Raw genomic sequence first — 18,462 nt, forward strand, 5'->3', positions numbered from 1 at the left:
GTACCATAACAGGGATTTTTGGAAGTAGAGAATAATGTCCACATCTGTAATTTTATTTATTTGTATTGATGTACGTCTCCTCCCCTCTAGACTGTAAGTTTATCGTGGGGAGGGAATGTGACTGTTTATTGCCATATTATACTCTCCCAAACGCTTAGTAGAGTGCTCTGTACACAGTCAGTGCTCAGTAAATATGATTGAATGAATGAGGTCCATTTGAAGCCCAGACTGAGCCCCCTCCTTCCTCTCCGCCTTGTCCCCCTCTCCATCCCCCCTGTCTTACCTCCTTCCCTTCCCCACAGCACCTGTATAGATGTATATATGTTTGTACATATTTATTACTCTATTTATTTTACTTGTACATATCTATTCTATTTTATTTTGTTAATATGTTTGGTTTTGTTCTCTGTCTCCCCCTTCTAGACTGTGAGCCCACTGTTGGGTAGCGGCTGTCTCTATACGTTGCCAACTTGTACTTCCCAAGTGCTTAGTACAGTGCTCTGCACACAGTAAGCGCTCAATAAATACGATTGATTGATTGATTGAGGTGAAATGGTTCCTGCCCACAAAGAGTTTACCTTCTAATGGGGAAAACAGCCACAGAAGTATTTACAACACTATAAAAATAAACACATTAGGTGCTAACCATCTCTAGCACGTATAAACTTACTTATGTGCTCCTCCATCTACCCAATAAGAATATAAGTTCCTGTGAGCAGAGAATGTACGACTTCTTTGTTTTGGGCACTTGGAAAGTTTCGCACCCCCTCTCCGCCCTCCCCAAGGCCTTCTCACAGTGCACTGATCATAGTGGGTGATCGCTAAATACGATCACTACTAATGCTCCATGAATAAGGTGTGAGGGAATATTGTATTCCTGAAAGACAGGTGACCTGGAATAAACTTCCATAATAAACTTCTTACTTAGCCTCCCCCGCTCCAAAGCACCAGGAAATGTTCCGGTGCCTGCGTTTGCCAAGCAGAGATGCCCAAGCTTCCCTCAAGTTGACTGCATTCCCAACAAGCACCATATGAGAAGGGCATTCTGCCAGTACGATAGAGCAAAACAATGGACTTGTTTTGGAATTCAGTTCCTTCGAACTGGGAAGACATTAGCATGCAGAGTCTCTCTATTAACTGGGCTGTTGGGAGGCAGGCACTTCCCAAAGAGGAATCAGGGAGTTGCATCCTTCTGCTTAAACCTCGCGCTTGGATTCGTTGGGCATTTACCCCAACCTCAGCCCCACAGTGCGTGCGGGCGCAGAAACCCACACACATATTCAATTGTTTTTGAGCACTTCCTGTGTGCAAACCCCTGTACTAAGCGCTTAGAAGAGTACCATACAACAACAGAATTGATAGGCATATTTCCTGTACACAGTGAGCTTACAGTCGGGGGGGGGGGGGACAGATATTAATATCGATAAAGTATTTGTAGATATATATCCTCTAGACTGTAAGCTCACTGTGGGCAGGGAATGTGTCCGTTTATTGTTGTGCTGTACAACACTTACTACCATGCTCTGCATTCATTCATTCATTCATTCAATAGTATTTACTGAGCGCTTACTGTGTGCAAAGCACACAGTGCAATGCGCTGTGCTGCACAAATGCTTACTACCATGCTCTGCATTCATTCATTCAATCGTATTTACTGAGCGCTTACTGTGTGCAAAGCACTGTACAAAGCACTTGGGAAGTACAAGTTGGCAACACATAGAGATGGTCCCTACCCAACAGTGGGCTCACAGTCTAGAACACACAGTAAGCGCACAATAAGTAACGCTGATTGATTGATTAAACCTACTACGGAACAGCTTTGAAAATTTCAGTTTCTTGTTGTGTTAATGAGATAATAATAATGATGGCATTTATTAAGCTCTTACTATGTGCAAAGCACTGTTCTAAGCACTGGGGATGTTACCAGGTGATCAGGGTGTCTCACGGGGGGCTCACAGTCTTAACCCCCATTTTACAGATGAGGCAACTGAGGCCCAGAGGTGAAGTGACTTGCTCAAAGTCACACAGCTGACAATTGGTGGAGTCGGGATTTGAACCCATGACCTCTGACTCCAAAGCCTGTGCTCTTTCCACTGAGCCACGCTGCTTCTCTATACTCCGTGTAGCTCCATGAACATTAAACTGCTTCCTCCTGCTCTGTGACTTGGCTCGCAGAATGTTTTGGTTTCTGCCTTATACTATTAAATTCCTTGGGCGGCTTAGGGAGGAGTTAAAAATTAGTGATGACAATCATTTCCTTCAGGACCTGAAACTTTTAATCCTAAAATAAGATCTTTTCCCCTCCCTGTCCCAACCTTTGGCCCCATGTGCGGTATAAAAAGAAGGATATCACTGTAAATGATGAAAAAATTATCCTCAACCACGTTTCTATGAGTGAAAAGGAAAAGTAGTCACACATCTGGCTGGGCTTCTGCCAAACAATGAAAAAAAGCATATTCTAATTTCCAGGAGAAAAAGAAATGAAGGCAGTGGTAAGTTATAAAGACTGTCAGAAGAAAATGTACAGTTTGAGAACATTTCAACCATTAATTCTGGAAAAAGGGTACAGTGGGCCCCAGTACATTCATTCATCCATTCAATCGTATTTATTGAGTGCTTACTGTGTGCAAAGCACTGTACTAAGCGCTTGGGAAGTACAAGTTGGCAACATATAGAGACGGTCCCTCCCCAACAGTGGGCTCACAGTCTAGAAGACGATATCAATCAATCAATCGTATTTATTGAGCGCTTACTGTGTGCAGAGCACTGTACTAAGCGCTTGGGAAGTACAAGTTGGCAACATATAGAGACGGTCCCTACCCAACAGTGGGCTCACAGTCTAGAAGGGGGAGACAGAGAACAAAACATATTAACGAAATAAAATAAATAGAATAAATATGTACAAGTAAAATAAATAAATAGAGTAATAAATATGTGCAAACATATATACATATATATGATATATACATTTGCACAAGGAAATGGTAACACATATTGTAATGTACATGGTAACGTAAATTGTATTGTATTAAATCTGCCTATATTAGAAAGGTGGAAATGCACTGATTTGTCAGTGACAACTGTCATTTTAGGTTTCCCCAATCTTGATTTAATTAATGCAAACTACATTTCCTGAACATACTCAGGCTAGAAGCATTCCATCTGGACCAGGGTGGATGGCTAATTGCAGTATAAAAATAGGCATGAATTGTCAGGATGGTGGGAGATGCTTTAAAAGTAATCTTACTGTATTACAAAACCATCTGGCAGAAGTTTATCTTATGTTAAGTAATGATTCAGAATCCTCTTTAGTATACATCTTGGACATATCTTTCATATCATCCGATTTCATAATGCCTTAGATAAATCACATTTTACAAAATGATGCTTCCATTCATCCAAATAAGACCTCAGACTTTGAAATCAAGAATTAAAGGCTTTCTATTTTTATTATGAAAGCTTCATGATTACAAATAAAAGCACCATTTCTTACATGAAGGGATTTACCAGTAATATTCACAAATCCATCATTTGGAAGTAGAGTCGGAGTGTGGGAAACACTGTCACATTTCTATTGATATAGTAAGCATGTAGTGTGCCTGAGGACAATCTGAAGACAAAACTAAGTTGTTTTTCATAGAAGCCTCTGAAAAATAATTTATTCCATGGATCAATGAATTTGTTTATAAATCATGAATGAAGGGAGACAGTCATAAAACGGATGAACACATTTTTTTTCCAAGGAAGTCACCATCATATTCATATTAAATCCACCAAAGTGCACACATTGTCCTGATTCTGTATTTCCTCTCAATTAAATCAAAGCAGATACTTTTCTATACCTCAATAACTCGAAACTACAGAATTGAATATGAAAATATTCAGCTCCCTAAAATCCCAAACATATTCATACCACATTTCTTCCTGGCCAAGTATTCAAATATAAAGAAAAACAATCCAAATGACTGAGATCAGTTTGATGATTTTATAAATCATTTCATAATTTTTAGCAAATGGCACAGCAACAACAATGTGGTATTTTCTGGCATTTGAAGAATATCTTCCAAGAATCGTTTTTTGGGTTTTCCCTATTGGCCAACAAATATTAAATGAAAGAGAGAAATGGAAAAGACCTAACTAGGGAAAAACTGTTATGGATACAGTAGAGAATTCCAAAAGCATTTACAAGTATGTAACACTTTTGTACAACTTGTACATTTTATAGACATTGAAAGTTTGCAAAAAAAAAAATTAAGTGAAGGTAAGGGAATTATGATCTACCCAAGTAGGCGGTTATTTAGCAAAAGAGTTCAAGATGACTTACTTTCCAACACAGTGGTGACTGACTGAATGACTTAGGGTTTATATGCCCTATGCTTTTTAAAGGAAGAACAAGTGAGTAATATGATAAACAGTTCTTCCTGAAATCAGTTGGGAAAACTTGAATTTTATAGTTCCTATGGGTCACTTTTAAAAATACAACTTATGTGCAGTTGCTGGGGTAGGGTGATATTCATTCATTCATTCATTCAATCGTATTTATTGAGTGCTTACTGTGTGCAGAGCACTGTACTAAGCGCTTGGGAAGTACAAATTAGCAACATATAGAGACAGTCCCTACCCAACAACAGGCTCTGGATAAAGCCCTCAGGGGCCCCATGTTCCCCCTACGTATAGCATTCTTGGTCTCTGTTGTGATAATATTACATAGGTGGCCAAGCCTCCAGAACTGAAGAGCTGCAAACCAAAAACATAATATTTATACACTCATTCATTCAATCGTATTTATTGAGCGCTTACTGTGTGCACAGTACTGGACTAAGCACTTGGGAAGTACAAGTCGGCAACATATAGAGACGGTCCCTACCCAACAACGGGCTCACAGTCTAGAAGTTGTCAGCTGTGTGACTTTGGGCAAGTCACTTAACTTCTCTGGGCCTGTTACCTCTTCTGTAAAATGGGGATTAAGGCTGTGAGCCCCACGAGGGACAACCTGATCACCTTGTATCCGCCCCAGCACTTGGAACAGTGCTTTGCACATAGTAAGTGCTTAATAAATGCCATCATTATTATTATAGACGGAGGAGACAGACAACAAAACAAAACATGTAGATGCGGCGCGGAAGCATTATGCTTCTCCATAATAATGGAGAGGCAGCGTGGCTCAGTGGAAAGAGCCCGGGCTTTGGAGTCAGAGGTCATGGGTTCAAATCCCGGCTCTGCCAATTGTCAGCTGTGTGACTTTGGGCAAGTCACTTCACTTCCCTGCACCTCAGTTACCTCATCAGTAAAATGGGGATGAAGACTGTGAGCCCCCTGTGGGACAACCTGATCACCTTGTAACTTCCCCAGTGCTTAGAACAGTGCTTTGCACATAAGTAAGCACTTAAATGTCATTATTATTATATATTATACAATTATTATACTATATTAATTATATATTATAATATATTATATTATTATATATTATTATGGCTGAAAGCTGCAGGTTCAAAGAATTCCTTCAAACTGAGGGTGAGCAGGCATTCCAATGAGAGGGGCAGAATGGGTGGGAAGTGGTGACTGAGGAAGAGACAGCTGGGAGAGAGGCTGTGGTAAGAACTGCAGTAGAAACTGAGGCAGGGGTTGTGGAAGTCAGAGGGCCTGAAGCAGGGGCAGTGTAGCCTAGTGGAAAGAACACAGGCCTGGGAACCAGAGGACTTGGCTTCTAATCCCAGCTCCACCACTTACATTAATAATAATAACGGCATTTATTCATTCATTCATTCAATCATATTTATTGAGCACTTACTGTGTGCAGAGCACTGTACTAAGCGCTTGGGAAGTACAAGTTGGCAACATATGAAGTGCTATGTGTAAAATACTGTTCTAAGCACTGGGGCCATTACAAGGCGATCAGGTTGTCCCATGGGGGGCTCACTGTCTCAATCCCCATTTGACAAATGAGGGAACTGAGGCACAGAGAAGTGAAGTGCCTTGCCCAAAATCACCCAGCTGACAAGTGGCGAAGCCGGGATTTGAACCCATGACCTCTGACTCCAAAGCCCGGGCTCTTTCCACGGAGCCACTTGTCTGCTGGGTGACTTTGGACAAGTCACTTCACTTCTCTGTGCCTCAGTTACCTCATCTGTAAAATGGGGAGTAAGGCTGTGAGCCCCATGCGAGGCAGGGACTGTCCAACCCAGTTTGCACGTGTCCACTCAGGGCTTTGTACAGTGTCTGGCACCTAGTAAGCACTCAACAAATACCATAATTACTATAATTATTATTAAAATGGAGATTAAGACGGGGAGAGCCCAATGTGGGACAGGGGCCGTGTCTAACCTGATTATCTAGTATCTATGCCCACCCTCAGTACAGTGCCTAGTACATAATAAGTGCTTAACAAATACCAGTCTTTAAAAAAGGGGCTGGGGCAGCAGGAGGGGTTGTGGCAAAAACTCGCAGACTGAGCCCCCTTTTTCCTCTCCTCCTCCCCATCTCCCCAGCCCTACCTCCTTCCCCTCCCCACAGCACCTGTATATATGTTTGTATGGATTTATTACTCTATTTATTTTACTTGTACATATTTACTATTCTATTTATTTTGTTACTGATATGCATCTAGCTTTATTTATATTTATTCAGATGACTTGACACCTGTCCAAATGTTGGGTTTTGTTGTCTGTCTCCCCCTTCTAGACTGTGAGCCTGTTGTTGGGTAGGGACTGTCTCTATATGTTGCCAACTCTATTTATTTTGTTTATTTGTACATATTTATTCTATTTATTTTATTTTGTTAATATGTTTTGTTTTGTTCTCTGTCTCCCCCTTCTAGACTGTGAGCCCGTTGTTGGGTAGGGACCGTCTCTATATGTTGCCAACTCTATTTATTTAGTTTATTTGTACATATTTATTCTATTTATTTTATTTTGTTAATATGTTTTGCTTTGTTCTCTGTCTCCCCCTTCTAGACTGTGAGCCCACTGTTGGGTAGCGACCGTCTCTATATGTTGCCAACTTGGACTTCCCAAGCGCTTAGTCCAGTGCTCTGCACACAGTAAGCGCTCAATAAATACGATTGAATGAATGAGTGAAAAACTGGCACTGCAACCCTTCTCAGCCTGGGTCTACGTGGGCGAGGGCCAGGGTACACCCTTACTGCTGAAATCAATCAATCAATCAATCGTATTTATTGAGCGCTTACTGTGTGCAGAGCACTGGACTAAGCGAAAAAAGGGATAGAAAAGGGATAGAAAAGTGGCGCACTGCAACCCTCCATGGCTGCACAAAAATAAATAATAGAGAATGCATCACTGTGAGTCACACAGCACGTGAAGAAGAGCTGCATGTATCTGGAGATCAATCTTGGAAAGCCGGGAAATATTACATAATTCCAAGCCCACCGTCAGGATTACAGCAAGGTCGCTGTTACTGACTGTACAGTGATATTGCTACAGTGTTTCACTACTTAAGAAATAACCTCAAGGAATATTAAACTAAGAGAATGCTAGCGTTTTGAAGTGAATATGCAGTGAAAGGAAACATGATATTAGTTTCTGAAAATAGAATCAAAATCATGGGCATTTTATCAGTAGATCTGTTTCCTTTAATAATAATAATAATGATAGCATTTATTAAGCGCGTACTACATGCAAAGCACTGTTCTAAGTGTTGGGGAGGTTACAAGGTGGTCAGGTTGTCCCACGGGGGGCTCACAGTCTTAATCCCCATTTTCCAGATGAGGTCACTGAGGCACAGAGAAGTGAAGTGACTTGCCCAAAGTCACAGAGCTGGCAACTGGCGGAGCAGGGATTTGAACCCACGACCTCTGACTCCAAAGCGCGGGCTCTTTCCACTGAGCCACGCTTCTTCTCTACCTTTTTGGAAAAGGCATTTGGTCTAATTAAAACTCAAGCCTTCCATGACTATTTTTGACCCTCCAGGACTAGAAAACCACACTAAAGTCTGAGCGCAAAGAGAAAACTTTCGGGAAAAAGGAGCTATTGCAGAAACTGAAAGACAGTCTTAAACACTGGTATTAGTGTCTTGTTTCCAAGATATAGGTTGAAGCAATACTTCAACTAAAATTCATTTAGAAAATATGTTTGTTGAACCAACTTAGTTCATTTTAGCTGCTCTTTTTTTCTAAGGACAGGGTTGGTAGTCTTTATCAAGTGCAATAATCAAAATTAAAAATGAACTTTGTCATATTAAAAAACTAATCTAGGAAGCAAAATGACAAGCTGCTAGCGAGATTTCACTTGAATTCATTTAATATTGCCACCTCAAGGTCAGGACTGCATAAGCTTTGTTTCTCCATAAAGAACGGCTAATTATTACAATTCATAATTCAAAGTACCACTCTAAAATTCATATTTATTCCCTCTCAAAATAATATTTTAAACTGCATTTGGCAGAATCTTGAAAGAAGATCTGGTTAGGCTCTTATGAATAGTACGGTTATTCTGTCGTAAATGTGCCTCATATTTGGCTGTCTGCATAGTTCATTCATTCATTCATTCAATCGTATTTATTGAGCACTTACTGTGTGCAGAGCACTGGACTAAGCGCTTGGGAAGTACAAGTTGGCAACATATAGAGACGGTCCCTACCCAACAGTGGGCTCACAGTCTAGAAGGGGGAGACAGAGAACAAAACTTATTAACAAAATAAAATAAATAAAATAAATAGTTCAGTGTGGAAGATTCCACCATTATCTGGGGCAAAGGTTGAATACTTAAGAGATGCAACCATTTTTCAGGGTTTGTCTTCACATACCTTCTGAGGATGAGGATGAAAACTTGAGGAATCAATCCATCAATCAATCGTATTTATTGAGCGCTTACTGTGTGCAGAGCACTGTACTAAGCGCTTGGGAAGTACAAGTTTGCAACATAATCAATCAATCGTATTTATTGAGCGCTTACTGTGTGCAGAGCACTGCACTAAGCACTTGGGAAGTACAAGTTGGCAACATATAGAGACGGTCCCTACCGAAGAGTGGGCTCACAGTCTAGAAGGGGGAGATAGAGAACAAAACCAAACATATTAACAAAATAAAATAAATAGAATAGATATGTACAAGTAAAAAAAATAGAGTAATAAATATGTACAAACATATATACATATATACAGGTGCTGTGGGGAAGGGAAGGAGGTAAGGCAGGGGGGATGGAGAGGGGGAGGAGGAAGAGGAAGAGAATAGAGAACCTCCCAACAGCTTTGGAGTAAGTCATCATCATTATCAATAACCAGGAATGGAAAAGTTTACCATCCTCGACATTTAGGAAATTCTAGGAAATTCCACATGATTTCACACAGCTATAATAATAGATATCTTGAAAAACTCAGCTGCCTACAGAAATAGTGAGGGGTCGACTTGTCCACCATTGCTGTTTGTTGGTGCGGTTGTATAAAGAGATCTATTCTGAAACCAGGGACTGAGTCAGCCTATCAAAGGTGTTTTACATGATTGCGAGGAAGGACCGATGCCCCTCTGCAATGTAAACTCATCACGGGCAGATATCGAATCTACCAACTCTGTTGTGTTGGACTCTTCCAACCTCAATACAATGCTCTGCACACAGTAAGTGCTTCATACATACCATAAACTGATTCAGGGGGAGGACTGGATGAGGTGATTTTGGGAGGGTTGCTTCAGTCCTATTCAGAGAGGTTTATTCTGCTGAAGAGCCGGTGTTCTTGATGGTTATTTTACCTCTCCCTGCTATCAATCAATCAATCAATCAATCAATCATATTTATTGAGCACTTACTGTGTGCAGGGCACTGTACTAAGTGCTTGGGAAGTACAAGTTGGCAACATGTAGAGACGGTCCCTACCCAACAGTGGGCTCACAGTCTAGAAGGGGGAGACAGACAACAAAACATATTAACAAAATAAAATAAATAAAATAAATAGTTCAGTGTGGAAGATTCCACCATCATCTGGGGCAAAGGTTGAATACTTAAGAGATGCAACCATTTTTCAGGGTTTGTCTTCACATACCTTCTGAGGGTGAGGATGAAAACTTGAGGAATCAATCAATCAATCAATCGTATTTATTGAGCGCTTACTGTGTGCAGAGCACTGTACTAAGCGCTTGGGAAGTACAAGTTGGCAACATATAGAGACAGTCCCTACCCAACAGTGGGCTCACAGTCTTCCTTCTCCTGTCTCTCACCCAATGGAGGGTTTCTTCCTTTTCTTCTTTTTCTCCCGCTTCTTAACTCTCCGGGTTTCCAGTCATTCGTTCATTCAATCGTATTTATTGAGCGCATACTGTGTGCAGAGCACAGTGGAAAGAGCATGGGTTTTTGAGTCAGAGGTCATGGGTTCAAACCCCGGCTCCGCAAACTGTCAGCTGTGTGACTTTGGGCAAGTCACTTCACTTCTCTGGGCCTCAGTTACCTCATCTGTAAAATGGGGATGAAGACTGTGAGCCCCCACGGGACAACCTGATCACCTTGTAACCTCCCCAGTGCTTAGAACAGTGCTTTGCACATAGTAAGCACTTAATAAATTCATTCATTCAATCGTATTTATTGAGCACTTACTGTGTGCAGAGCACTGTACTAAGCGAAATGCCATTATTATTATTATTATTATTATTATTACAAATCAGCAACATATAGAGACGGTCCCTACCCAACAACAGGCTCACAGTCTAGAAGCCGCCTACTCCTGTCTTCCTCTCACCCTTAATCAATCGCCATCATAGTAGGGAGGCCAATTCCTTGAAAATGGTGAGGCAGCAATGACCCCGTGATGGACGGCACCAAGGGTGGGCTTGGTTATCGAGTTCTGACAGTGACAGTGGTAGCTAGCCAGCAAGTGCATGCACACATTCATTCGTTCAGTCGTATTTATTGAGCGCTTACTACGTGCAGAGCACTGTACTAAATGCTTGGAAAGTACAATTCAGCAGTAAAGAGAGACAATCCCTGCCCATACCGGGCTTACTGTCTAGAAGGGGGGGGACGCACATCAAAATAAATAAACACGCATCAATATAAATAGAATTATAGATATATGCACATCAAAACAAGTTGGCAGGCATAAAAAATATGGAATGCTTCACGGATTGGCATCATCCTACACACACCGCTCCCCCCGTCCTCCACCCCAAAGGTGGAGTTGTTTCTAAAGATGTTACAATAGGTAACTGACTTCAGGGTGTCCAGCTTGGTAGGAAACAGTGTGGCTTAGTGGAAACAGAATGGGCCTAACAGTCAATCTGAATTCTTAGCTCAGTTCTGCCACTTCCCCTGCTCTGTCTGTCCTTGGGCATATCACTTAACTTTGTTTGGCCTCACTTTCACTATCTGTAAACTGAGGATTCAACACATGTTCTCCCTCCTATTTAGACTGTGAGCCCCATGAGGGACAGGAACTCTATGCAACCTGATTACATTGTATCTAGCACATAATAAGCACTTAAATATTATTATTGTTGTTAATCATTTTTCTGCACGCTCATGGCCAGGAATAAAGATGGCATACCTGTAATTTATTTATATTTATTTTTGTCTCCCCTTCTAATAATAATAATAATAATAATGGCATTTATTAAGCACTTACTATGTGCAAAGCACTGTTCTAAGCTCTGGGGAGGTTACAAGGTGATCAGGTTGTCCCACGGGGGGCTCACAGTCTTCATCCCCCTTTTCCAGATGAGGTAACTGAGGCCCAGAGAAGTGAAGTGACTTTCCCAAAGTCACACAGCTGACAATTGGCGGAGCCGGGATTTGAACCCATGACCTCTGACTCCAAAGCCCGGGCTCTTGTCCATTGAGCCACGCTGCTTCTCAATAGCCACGCTGCTTAGACTGTAAGCTCACTGTGGCACAGAACGCGTCTGTCAACTCTGTTATACTGTACTCTCCCAAGTGCTTAGTATAAAGCTCTGCATGGAGTAAGCACTCAATAAGTGCAATTGATTTACTGATTGATCGATGGCACATTTTATTTATTAAACTCCCTTTTTTTCCCCCTGACTGGTTAGCCTGGGGGGAAAACTGTGTGGTAAATGCCTACATCTGAGTTAGTGCACACAATTTCACACTCTGGCTTTGAAACTAGACTATTTTTATACTGCAAGGTCAATAGGAAAACCTTTTAAAGTTTTGCTTATTCACTACCTTATCGTGGGAGACACGGAGAGATTTTTTTTGACTTTCATCTGGAAAACAATTTATACAGGACATGAAAGGGGCAACGGTAACAGCACAGACTTTCCATTCTGTACGAAAGACCCCATCAACAGAGCACTAGGCTTTCTTTCTGTTCAGAACTCTTTTCCATCTCACCATGTTTAAAATAGCCCATATGAAGATGACCTAAGAAAGCCACAGCATTCTGTGTGGCCTAATGCAAAATAAACCTTGGGCTACACATTCACAAACACATATATACACACACTTTAGTGCTGCGTGATGAATAACAGACGAAAATAAGCAGAGAAATTTGCCGTAAAATTAATTTATTTCGGGGTTTGCCGGGAGGAAGGATGTTGCAATGTAGGTTGGATTTTTGGTTGTTGTTTTTTTTTTTCTGTTCTCTGAACTGGCAATCTTAGAAACAGGCAACAAAAACCAGTTGATAGAGCATGTCTCTTCACGTTGGGCTCACTCGTCTTTTCATCTTTGTGACTGTGCCAAATCCTGGAAGCTGTACAATATTGTGACAGGTTGCTTATTTTTTTCAGCTTTCAAGAAATCTCTAGACTTGGAGCGTCAGCTGTAATTATCCCACCCTCATTCTACTCACAGGTGGCTACTTGAGACTCATAAGTGATGTTTTAATTTTCAGAGACAGAATAAGAAGCTATTTAACTTGAGGAAAAAAAAAACAACAAAAAGACCTATTTGGCAAAAAAAGCATCATCATCACTATCACCATACTAATCGCTCTGATGTGTTCCAAGCTATTTCACAACTCCCATCTTGTCTCAACATTCTTGGAAGGAATAAGGAAACAGGTACTTTTCCTCACCTCCTCCGTGTCCCCCTGCTTCCTCCCCTTCATTTCACAAAAGGGAAAACTGAAGCACAGAGGAATTTTGTCCTAACCAAGGTCCCCCATCTCAAACTCTCAACTCTCATTCTAGGGTCCTGTTTTCTACAGGGAACTTTTCACACAGAGTACAGAGAGAATAGACTAATTGCAAGTCACTTAACTTCTCTGTGCCTCGGTTACCTCATCTGTAAAGTGGGGATTAAGACTGTGAGTCCTATGTGGGACATGGACTGTGTCCAGTGTGATTAGCTTGTACCTGTCACAGCACTTAGTACAGTCCCTGGCACATAATAAGTGCTTGTCAAATACCATTTTTAAAAAATGGAATAAGTGTAGAGAAGATATAGAGAAGTCCTGGTTTTATCTGTTCTCCCTTATGACCGTTCTAAAACGTAGCATCATCAGTATTTATAGAGTGCCAACTTTGTATAGAACACTATACTGGGTTCTTGGGAACAATCTCTGCTCTCAGAGAGTTTACCGTCTAATGGACCACTGCCCATTTTATTCATCATCTAGCTTTTGAGTTTAATTGGGGCAAATTTAAGGTCTACTTAAATTAAGTAGACTTAATTTAAATTAAATTAAGTAAATTAATGAGACCGAATGACTACTCCTTCAGTCGCTTCCGCTAGCAGGCATTTCCATCCACCCGAAGTAACAAAACTGAGGATTAATCAATCAATCAGTATTTATTTAGTGCTTGGCTAGAGTACAATAGAGTTAGCAGACATGGCCTCTGCTCTCAAAGCGCTTACAGTTTAGCTCGGGGAGCAGGCAGTAAATTACAGATAGGTGAAGCGATAGAGTCAAAGGCTATGTACCTAAGTGCTACAGTGGGTAGGGGAGGTGAATACCCAATGCTCAGATGATGCAAAAATTCTGGTGTAGCAGTCGAGGATATGGGATGGAGCAATGAGAGAGTAAATGTGGAAGGTTTTCTCAAGATCTGATTTCAGAAGAGGCTTAAAGAGTACTGACAACACATCAGCAGCTCCTTCCCTATAGTACAATACAACCTAAATTCAATCGTGTTTATGGAGCGCTTGTGTGCAAAGCACTGTTTAATAATAATAATAATAATAATGGCACTTTATTAATCGCTTACTATGTGCAAAGCACTGTTCTAAGCGCTGGAGAGGTTACAAGGTGATCAGGTTGTCCCTCGGGGAGCTCACAGTCTTAATCCCCATTTTACAGATGAGGTAACTGAGGCATGCAAAGCACTGTAATAATAATGATAGTAATAATAATAACAATAACAATAACAATAACAATAATGATGGCATTTATTAATCACTTACTATGTGCAAAGCACTGTTCTAAGTGCTGGAGAGGTTACAAAGTGATCAGGTTGTCCTCGGGGAGCTCACAGTCTTAATCCCCATTTTACAGATGAGGTAACTGAGGCACAGAGAAGTGTATATATGTATATATATATATATATGTATATATGTTTGTACGTATTTATTACTCTATTTATTTATTTATTTATTTATCTTACTTGTACACATCTATTCTATTTATTTTATTTTGTTAGTATGTTTGGTTTTGTTCTCTGTCTCCCCCTTCTAGACTGTGAGCCCACTGTTGGGTAGGGACTGTCTCTATGTGTTGCCGACTTGTACTTCCCAAGCGCTTAGTACAGTGCTCTGCAAACAGTAAGCGCTCAATAAATACGATTGATTGATTGATTGATTGATTGATTAAGTGACTTGCCCAAAGTCACAAGGCTGACAATTGGCGGAGCCAGGGTTTGAACCCATGACATCTGACTCCAAAGCCGGTGCTCTTTCCACTGAGCCACGCTTGGGAGAGTACAATATAACAAAAAACCTAAATTCGGATAGATCCCAAAATATCAGAATAGGTTTATATAAAAAATACACTTCTGCCCAGAGGAGAAATTATGGAGAAGAAACCATGCGTTAGCAAAGCAATGTCTTTTCAGAAAACTGTGAGACAAAAGAGTATCCACAGAATTATGAATGGCATCAACTGCGGGATCTTTCAGAGTCCATTATAAGACCGATTCCTTGCAAAGGGCGATACCGCTGAAAGATAGCATCACCACTGTATACCCAAACTGTGTAGAAAGAAGGTCACTTTCAATATGTTTGGAAATACATTCTCACATGCTCCAGCATGGAGACGCTCCTTCCAACTAAATCATTATTCATGACTTTTAAGTCAATACTGATTTATTAGGCTCTAGTGGGGAAAGAAAAAAAAAACCCAGACCAAGTGGAAAGCTAGTCATTTACTACTAAGTAGTACAGACCAGACAATGCTTAGGCTTGTATTAGAAAAAAAATTGGGACTTCTAAAAAATTCATCAGTTAATACTGCTAATATTTCCAGTCTTGCAAACTCAGGCTCTTCCTATAATTTTGGTTTCAAGTGTCTGATTTCTTTTTCCATTAAGACCAGTAAGAGACAGTGTAAATACGGATAACCTTCAGATTTTTGACATGTCCTCCCCTTATCCAACAATCCTCCCACTCCTGTCCTCTCATTCTGCCACCCCCTGCCTTCTTTAAACCCCCTCCACCCCCGGTTCCCTTTCCACTATAACTTTAGAAATTGTTTCCTCATTTCCTTGTAGTTCCTATCCTCTCCAACCCTCTCCTCTCCAGTGCCATAAGGGAGGTTTAGTTGTAAAATCAAACTAGAGTGTAAATTCCAAACTGCTGTAAATGCTGTTTGTTATAACTTGAACCACCTGAGGTCAAGGATTTCCTGTTTATGGCTGTTTGTACTTCTAGAAAACTGAATTTTCTAAGCTTATTAAGTATCTTTCATCATGAACTGTGAACGATCTTACATTTTATCCAGGTTTTAATCTGGGATCCTTCACACAGAGAGGATTATTTCAGGGTGAGACCGGGATGTTGTCCAACCATAAAATAATCAACGAATTCCAGCTATGAAGCTGTATTGATTCTCCCCAGTGTCAGAAAGTGAAAACAGGAGCCCCAGGGCCACCTTTCCTCTAAATCTCAGGGTTATCTGGTTTGGACAACAAGGGAGATTGCTCTGGGCCACATGGTGGTCAGGTTTAAGCATTTTTCCTTCACAGAAGGAAATAGAGACAATCTAAGAAATCTAAAACAGCCTCAAGAACCAGGCTCAAAACTTGAGCATTCCTATATCATTATTATATTGCATTATTATTATAATTATGGTATTTGTTAAGCACTTACTAAATGCCAAGTCTTTTACTGAGAACTGAGGTAGATATAAATTAAACAGGTTGGACACAGTCCCTATCCCGCATGGGGCTCACAGTTTAGAGGAGACGGAGAACAGGTATTTCAACCTCTCTGCCAAATGAGGAAACTGAGACACAGAGAAATTAAATCATTTGCCCAAATTCACACGGCAGGAAAGTGGCAGAGCCAGAATTAGAACCCAGCTCCTCTGACACCCAGGCTCAAGCTCTTTCCCTAAAGCCATGCTGCTTCTCAGTGTGAAACAAGGAGTTGTGATAGATTGTAAGCTTGTTTTGGGCAGGGAATGTGTTTGTTTATCATTATTCGTTCATTCAATCATATTTATTGAGTGCTTACTGTGTGCAGAGCACTGTATTAACAGAGACAATCTCTGCCCACAGCGGGCTGTGTCCAACCTGATTATCTTGAATAATAATAATAATGATGGCATTTGTTAAGCACTTACTATGTGCAAAGCCCTGTTCTAAGCACTGGGGGGATACAAGGTGATCAGGTTGTCCCACGGGGGGCTCACAGTGTTAATTCCCATTTTACAGATGAGGGAACTGAGGCTCAGAGAAGTTAAGTGACTTGCCCAAGGTCATACAGCAGACATGTGGCGGAGCCAGGATTCAATCAATCAATCAATCGTATTTATTGAGAGCTTACTGTGTGCAGAGCACTGTACTAAGCGCTTGGGAAGTACAAGTTGGCAGCATATAGAGACAGTCCCTACCCAACAGTGGGGGATTCGAACCCATGACCTCTGACTTGCATCTATCCCAGTGCTTAAAACAGTGCCTGGCACATAGTTGGCGCTTAACAAATACCATTTAAAAAAAAGTCCTGTAGACTGCAAGTTCTTTATGAACAGAGACACTGTCTACCAACTCTGTACTTTCCCAAGTGCTTAGTACAGTGCTCTACACACAGCAATGATGTGCATATAGCTATAATTCCATTTATTCTGACGATTTTGACACCTGTCTACATGCTTTGTTTTGTTGTCTGTCTCCCCCTTCTAGACTGTGAGCCCGTTGTTGGGTAGGGACCGTCTCTATATGTTACTGTCTCGCAATAATAAAATAATAATAATGGCATTTATTAAGCGCTTACTATGTGCAAAGCACTGTTCTAAGCACTGGGGAGGTTACAAAGTGATCAGGTTGTCCCACAGGGGGGCTCACAGTCTTAATCCCCACTTTCCAGATGAGGTAACTGAGGCCCAGAGAAGTCAAGTGACTTGCCCGAAGTCACACAGCTGACAATTGGCGGAGCCGGGACTTGAACCCATGATCTCTGACTCCAAAGCCCGCGCTCTTTCCACTGAGCCATGCTGCTTCTCAAGCGCTTGTACTTGTCCTTCCCAAGCTCTGCACACACTAAGTGCTCAATAAATGATTGAATGACTGAATGAATGAATAAAACACTCAATGGAGACCACTGAATAATAGTAATAATAATGATGGCATTTGTTAAGCGCTTACTATGTGCAAAGCACTGTTCTAAGCGCTGGGGGGGATACAAGGTGATCAGGTTGTCCCACGTGGGGCTCACAGTCTTAATCCCCATTTTACAGATGAGGTAAATGAGGCTCAGAGAAGTTAAGTGACTTGCCCAAGGTCACTGAATGATGATTCCCTACAGCTGGAAGCCAGGATAGCTCTTCCGGAGACTTGAGGCCAAAGTGGCGAGATACTGCCTCAAAAGTTCTGGGAAAAACTTAGGTTTGAAGAAAAACCAAATAGCGGAGAGGTAGTTGTCTGTCTCCCCCTTCTTCTAGACTGTGAGCCCACTGTTGGGTAGGGACAGTCTCTATATGTTGCCAACTTGTACTTCCCAAGCGCTTAGTACAGTGCTCTGCACACAGTAAGTGCTCAATAAATATGATTGCTTGATAGTAGAGAAGGCCATTTGCATTTTATTCTCTTCTGCAGCTGGCTTTCTAATCATCAAATGATCAGAATTAATGGATCCCTTAGCGAGCCATCCTATCAAAATAGGGGGACAAACACAAATCGAACTTGACCCTGTAGCTCCATTTAGAATTGCTCACGATTTACAGGCCCCACGTCAACCAAATCAGAAATAATGCACTGTGTCACCCAAGAGTAGGAGAAGCAGTGAATGGAAAGGGGGTTGATAAGACCATTTCAGTAAGTCTAGCTAATGGTGAGATGGTAGATTGCACTAATAAGGAAGGAAATGAGGCCAGGATCCTGATCACTAGCTGTAATTTTGAAAGTTAGCT

The 18,462-nt window shown here is 41.2% G+C and overlaps 1 protein-coding gene across 1 annotated transcript in view; it reads right to left on the reverse strand.

Annotated features, from left to right (window-relative positions):
- The window catches only part of LOC119942890 (transmembrane protein 132D-like), a 645,325-nt gene that overhangs the window by 38,232 nt on the left and 588,631 nt on the right, over window positions 1-18,462 (reverse strand). The gene's annotated exons all lie outside the window — the stretch shown is intronic.

The sequence above is a fragment of the Tachyglossus aculeatus genome, chromosome 21 (genome assembly GCF_015852505.1).
Source record: "Tachyglossus aculeatus isolate mTacAcu1 chromosome 21, mTacAcu1.pri, whole genome shotgun sequence".
Lineage (NCBI taxonomy): Eukaryota > Metazoa > Chordata > Mammalia > Monotremata > Tachyglossidae > Tachyglossus > Tachyglossus aculeatus.